We start from the raw sequence: 6,194 nt of genomic DNA on the forward strand, positions 1-6,194 counted from the left end.
CCCTTTCAGATTATATTTCCTCTTTAAAGTTTTCCTTTTGCACTTAACCCTAGTCATGCTCACACCTCATGAAGTTAGAGAAAGAAAATGAAGAAGGATTCAACAAACCAACAATATAGATTTGAGATCCTATTAATGCAAACATGATTCCAATATTGTGATTTGACTAAAATTTTGTTCCGGCCTATGACTTTAAACTTTAATTGAACCAAAATAGAATCATATATGCTTAGGATTTGATTCAAATTATTTATTTAACAAACTAATTAACCATTTAATTCAAATAAACCTAATGAACACCCATTTGCCTTCCAAATTTTTGAAGTCAAACATGCTCTTCAATGAAACTTTTCTTGATTTGTTACCTACTTACTCATTGATAGACTTTAATGGACTTCCATAAAAGCTTGCCCACAACATAACTTATTGGATTTAAGTACCCAAAGAAAGTTTTGGTCCACTAAAACTAATAGGAAAAAAGATTTTGCTTGTCAAGGTGCTACATATAAACTATTGTCCTTTTGACCTTGTTGAGCACATGCATAAGCTTTAAGGCCAAATTTACTATAAAAAATACATAGTATGCTTGGTAAGTCATGAAAGCTAATTTTAACTTAGAAGTTATCTTAAAGCCTATATATATATATAGCTTCTACATTGACAACCATAATTTAAGAAGAGAAAAAGGGAGCATTTACAATGCATGCCAGCCAATTTCTATGTATTTACATATCTAACACCTAAATTTTACTTTATACATTTATATCACCAAAATCTTTCATCTTACAACAAAGATACCTCATTTTAACTTTTAATAAGTGAAATACACATTTTCATGCATAGGTAAGGTGGTATGTACGTAAATATTGAATTTTAGGTGTTAGGTATGTGAATCTTCCAATAAAAAGGGCATTTACAGACATACCACCCAATTTCTACGTATGTACATATGGAACACATATACTTTACATTTATACCACTCAAATCTTCCATATTGCATTACAGAATACCACCACTAAAAAAAATTAACAGTCAAGCAAATCTGTAGAAATTATTGTAGTCAACAATCAATAAATGTAGTTGCATTGATGAATCCAACTACTGAAGGAATTTAAAGAGAGGGAAAAAAAAACTATAGTTGAGTAAAAAATAATACATAAGGACTTCGCGCGTAGAGCTACTTGCTGAGTCGAATGAAATTACGTCGTGGATGTGATCGATCCGGTAACACCAGAGAATATTCCCCTTGTGTTATTCAGGTGTTATTTTGTGTTATTCAGGTTCGGCTCGGCTTGTGTTCGACTTGTTTGCTTAAGAGCTGTTCACGGAGCCGTTCACAAACAAAGTGTCGTTTTGACAACCCTAATCACGTAGCCATAAAATGTTAAGGATTAGTGCAAGATTTAAAAAACCTTTGATTCTAAATTAATAATTTTTATTCTATTTTCTTCATTAATACTATTAATTGATTATAAATCTTTTTAGCCTTATAGTCAATTAATTTTTTTAAAAATACCACTCATCGAAGATATATAAATAATTGATTAGTAGTATTTCGAGCCAAAACGAGCCGAACACGAACGAACAAATATTTGTTCGTGTTATTCATCTCGTTAACTTAGCGAACAAGCTTCTTAACGAGCCGAACACGAGCTGTTCGTGAACAACGAGCCGTTTTGACAGCCTTAGTCATGATCCATGCATCAAAAGATATATTTCACTTTTAAGGTGCTGGTGATAGTGATATTTTTGATGCGATAATAAATATTTGAGTGGTATACTTGTAAATATGAATACATAAAAAAAAAAGAAATGTGATATGTATGTAATACATTCAAAACTCTAACAAGAACAATTAATGCGATCCCACTAAGTTTACTTTGGCAGTCCATTTTGACGGCTCGAGAGGGAGAAATTATTGCATACGGACACCGCATATATGCGGTGTCCGATCCTGACCGTAGATCACAGTGATCTACGGTCAGGATTATTTCAGTTTTTTTTTTTTTTTAATTTTAAGATGAACCCACCGAAATATATTCTGACCGTAAATCACCGGTCATGATATATTTCGGTGGGCTCATGGAGACCGGGCAAATGCACCCCGCAATTAAAAATTAAGAAAATGCTATATTTTTCAAATAATTTTTTGTTAAAATAAAATTTAAAATTCTACTAAAATTTTGAGGTCAAATGATTTATGAAGTTTCACTTGAAATCTATAAGTTTAATGTTAAAATCATGGCATGCGAAAATAAAATCTGATTGATATGTCACCAGCAAATTAACGTCATCCTGCACGAATCTTGAAGCATCCAATAAATTCTCAACATAACACGAATTTCAAAGCAGCTTGTTGAGCAAAGAATATTCAAACTTCGATTAAGAGTTAACCAGAGCTCCAATTCAGCAAACCTATAATCAAATTGACCGGCTTGACAAGATGAACCGAATGATATCAAAACTGGACAAATCCGAGTCAAATCAACCTCAAATCAAGCCATGAAAACACTTTTGGATGTTTTATGGACTGATTTGGAAGGTCAAGCGGATGTCGAATCCGTTGAATTTATAGTGAATCAAACGTCTCAATAAGAAAAATCCAGCAAGCTCATAATTGTTTAATTCTGACATCATTAAAGCCTTCAAATGTTTATTAAACATCATCTGATCGAGAGAAGCCCTCCGAACAGTTTGATCAAAGTGGTTCATATCCTGGATTAATTACACCAAGAATTTTATAAATAGAACCTCACCCCTCATGAGAGGGGAGAGGAGGGGAGCTTTATGCTTGAGAAAGAGGTTGAAGTTTTGAGAAGAGCTGAATTCCAACATCACTCCCGCCGCCGTCGACCACCCTCTACCGCCATTGACCGTTGCCAGCCACCATCGACCACCACATGTCGACTCATCGAGCATTGTCAACCGTCGTTAACCACCACCAACCGTCGTCGACCTTCACCGACAGTCGTCGACCAAAGCCAACCATCGTCGACCCCCGTTGACCACCACCTATCGATCGTCATCGACCACCACATGTTGATTGTCGTCGACCGCCACATGTCGATCGTCGTCCACCACCACATGTCGGCTGCGACCGATCGTTATTGGCCGCTGCCCGTTCCTTGTAATAAGTTCTTCCGTACGTCAACATTCTAACTTGGAAGACCTTGTAACTCTCTCTCTCACCTGTTGTTGGATAAATGATTGCAATCGTAACCCTCATTTTATAAACTCTTCACATGAGCTAGACCCGCGACTTTTTCCTTTATGATTTTTTCTACATAAAAATTTTTGGTGTCACTAGTAGTTGTTTTCTAACACTGCCATTGTCGGCCCTAAGCCCGATGTGAAAAGGGAAGGGTTGCGTTAGATAGTTGACAGTCATCGTAAAACTTGTCGAAAAAATCATGACATGAATCCTTTTGCTGTAATAGTTTTTTTTCTCTCTCTTTTATGTATGTGTTGAATCTTCGTACAATACTAAGACAATAATATATTACTCTACTTCAACAAATATTCTCGCACGCATCAATGATTATAATTTAAAAATACTTAAATATAAATAATTTAAGAAAAAATAGATTGTTTCAAAATATAAAAATAAACCCCCGCCATTGACCGTTGTCAGCCACCATCGACCATCACATGTCGACTGTCATCGAGCACTGTCAACCGTCGTTAACCACCGCCAACCGTCGTCGACCCCCCGACTGTCGACGCCCACAGCCAACCGTCGTCGACCCTCGTTGACCCCCACCTATCGATCGTCGTCGACCACCACATGTTGATTGTCATCGACCGCCGCATGTCGATCGTCGTCCACCACCACATGCCGGCTGCGGCCGATCGCTATTGGTCGCCACCCGTCCCTTGTAACAAGTTCTTCCGTACGTCAACATTGAAACTTGGAAGACCTTGTAACCTTCTCCCACTTGTTGTTAGACAAGTAATTGCAACTGTATTCCTCATTTTATAAACTCTTCACATGAGCTAGACCCGTGGCTTTTCCCTTTATGGTTTTTTCCACATAAAAAAATTTTGGTGTCACTAGTAGCTGTTTTCTAACATTGTCATTATTGGTCCTAAGCCCGATGTGAAAAGTGAAGGGCTTGCGTTAGATAGTTGACAGTCATCGTAAAACTTGTCGAAAAAATCATGACATGAATCCTTTTGCTGCAGTAGTTTATTTCTCTCTTCTTAGTGTGTGTTGAATCTTTGTACAACACTAACACAATAATATATTACTCTACTTCAACGAATATTCTCGCACGCATCAATGATTATTTTTAAAAATACTTAAATATAAATAATTTAAGAAAAAATAGATTGTTTCAAAACATAAAAATAAAAAATATGAAAAATACAATAAAACAAATATATTTTTCCATCTTTTATTATTATTATTTTTTTATTTTTATTTTTGGTTTCATACTTAACTGGTTCCATCCATCCAAACTTAATCTCCACTTGCATAAGTGGGATTTGCCACACAATGCTTCACTACGTTCTATGTTGCACTAATCATAAAAGTTAGAAATTTATAGCCTTATATAAAATTTTATTGAACTTTTTGTGGAAATCTAAAGCAATTACCTACTAAAAAGTACAGTCTCTACAAGAAGGATGAAAAAATATATAACAGAAAATGCTTTATAAAAACCCTATATTAATAAAGGATAGATGTTATCAAAAATAAAATCCTCTGAGAAATAAGCTATGATGTTGTATGAAATTTGTTTTCCTTAGATTTATTTTTCTCAAAAGATGCAAAAATAATAAATGTTATAAATTATTTGTTCATAACAAACAGCACCAAAAAGATATCACTTATAATTAGGTAAAATAATATATTAATTTAGAATCAAAATAATTGTTCTAACCTCCCTCCCATTCCGAGTCCCAAACCACTCATGAATATTGATATCATTTTTGGTCAACCATTTCTCGACCAAAACGACCTCCTTTCGTCAAGTTAACAAGGGTTTTTAAGTTCAAAAAATACAAAAAAGCCTCCAAATCCTAGGCTTGGCCTGCATTACCATGCCACTATGTGGTGTGGCTACATCATCTCGGGAGTAACCATGCTAGTAAAAACTTGGCTACGCCAAAGCCCTTCTTGTAGGGTGACCACACCTCAAAGTAACATACCCATGCCGCCCCAATCCAAGCAGCACTGATGCTAATCCAGCTTCTCCCACTTTGCACAAACGACGCATCCCTTCAGCCATACCGCCTCTAACTCCACACTCTCCACACTCTCCACACTCTGGACAGAGACACGCCACACTCTCCTCACTCTAACTGCTCGTCCCTCCCTTTGTTTGTTCCTCACTCTGGTACACTTCTACTTCTTCTCCACTTCTTCACTCACACTTCTCACCACATTTCATCCTTCTTCTTCTCTTCTACTTCTTCAATCCACTTCTTCATCATCTCGTTAGTTCATTCTATGTTCTTATTTTTCACTTCTTTCTCATACTTCTTCATTTTGTTACATTCCTCTTCCCCACTTCTTCCTTCACACCCCTCTTCAATTCATTCTTCTTCTGCTAAAGTTCTTCTTGCTCTTCCATTCTTCAATGTTCTTCTTCATCTTCTATACTATTTTTCCTTCTCTTCTTTTCAATTACATCATCTTCCTCTCCCTTTTCTCCTAACACTAGCACCACTATGTTTTCTTTTTTACTTCATGCATATATTTCTTATGGCTTGTTTATGTGAGATTATCTCGATACAGTTTTTATTTAATAAATTTATGTGCAGTTTAATTCATGTGTTCTCCCTAATTATAGCAATTCTAGCATCTTACTATGCATAGTTTATTTCATGTGCTCACCCTAAATTTGGCATGCTTTTATGTGTTGCTTTACCCCATGTAATTTCACTAAGTTTGGTATGCTTAGTATGTTGTCTACTTTATGTAATTTTTTTCCATGCTTGCTATCCTCATGAACAGTCTACTTTATGTGAGTATTCTCCATGCTTGGTATGCTTCATGTGTAGTCTACCTTATGTAAATTTTCTTCGAGCTTGGTATCCTTCATATGTAGTTTGCTTTATGTAAGTTTTTCCATTCTTGGCATGCTTCAGATGTAGTTTACATTAAGCACTTTTTCTCTACGCTTGACATGCTTTAAACGTAGTCTACCTTATGTAAGTTTCCTCCATGCTTAGTTTGCTTCATGTATATT

This window comes from Phalaenopsis equestris, unplaced genomic scaffold, assembly GCF_001263595.1.
Source record: "Phalaenopsis equestris unplaced genomic scaffold, ASM126359v1 Scaffold000105, whole genome shotgun sequence".
Lineage (NCBI taxonomy): Eukaryota > Viridiplantae > Streptophyta > Magnoliopsida > Asparagales > Orchidaceae > Phalaenopsis > Phalaenopsis equestris.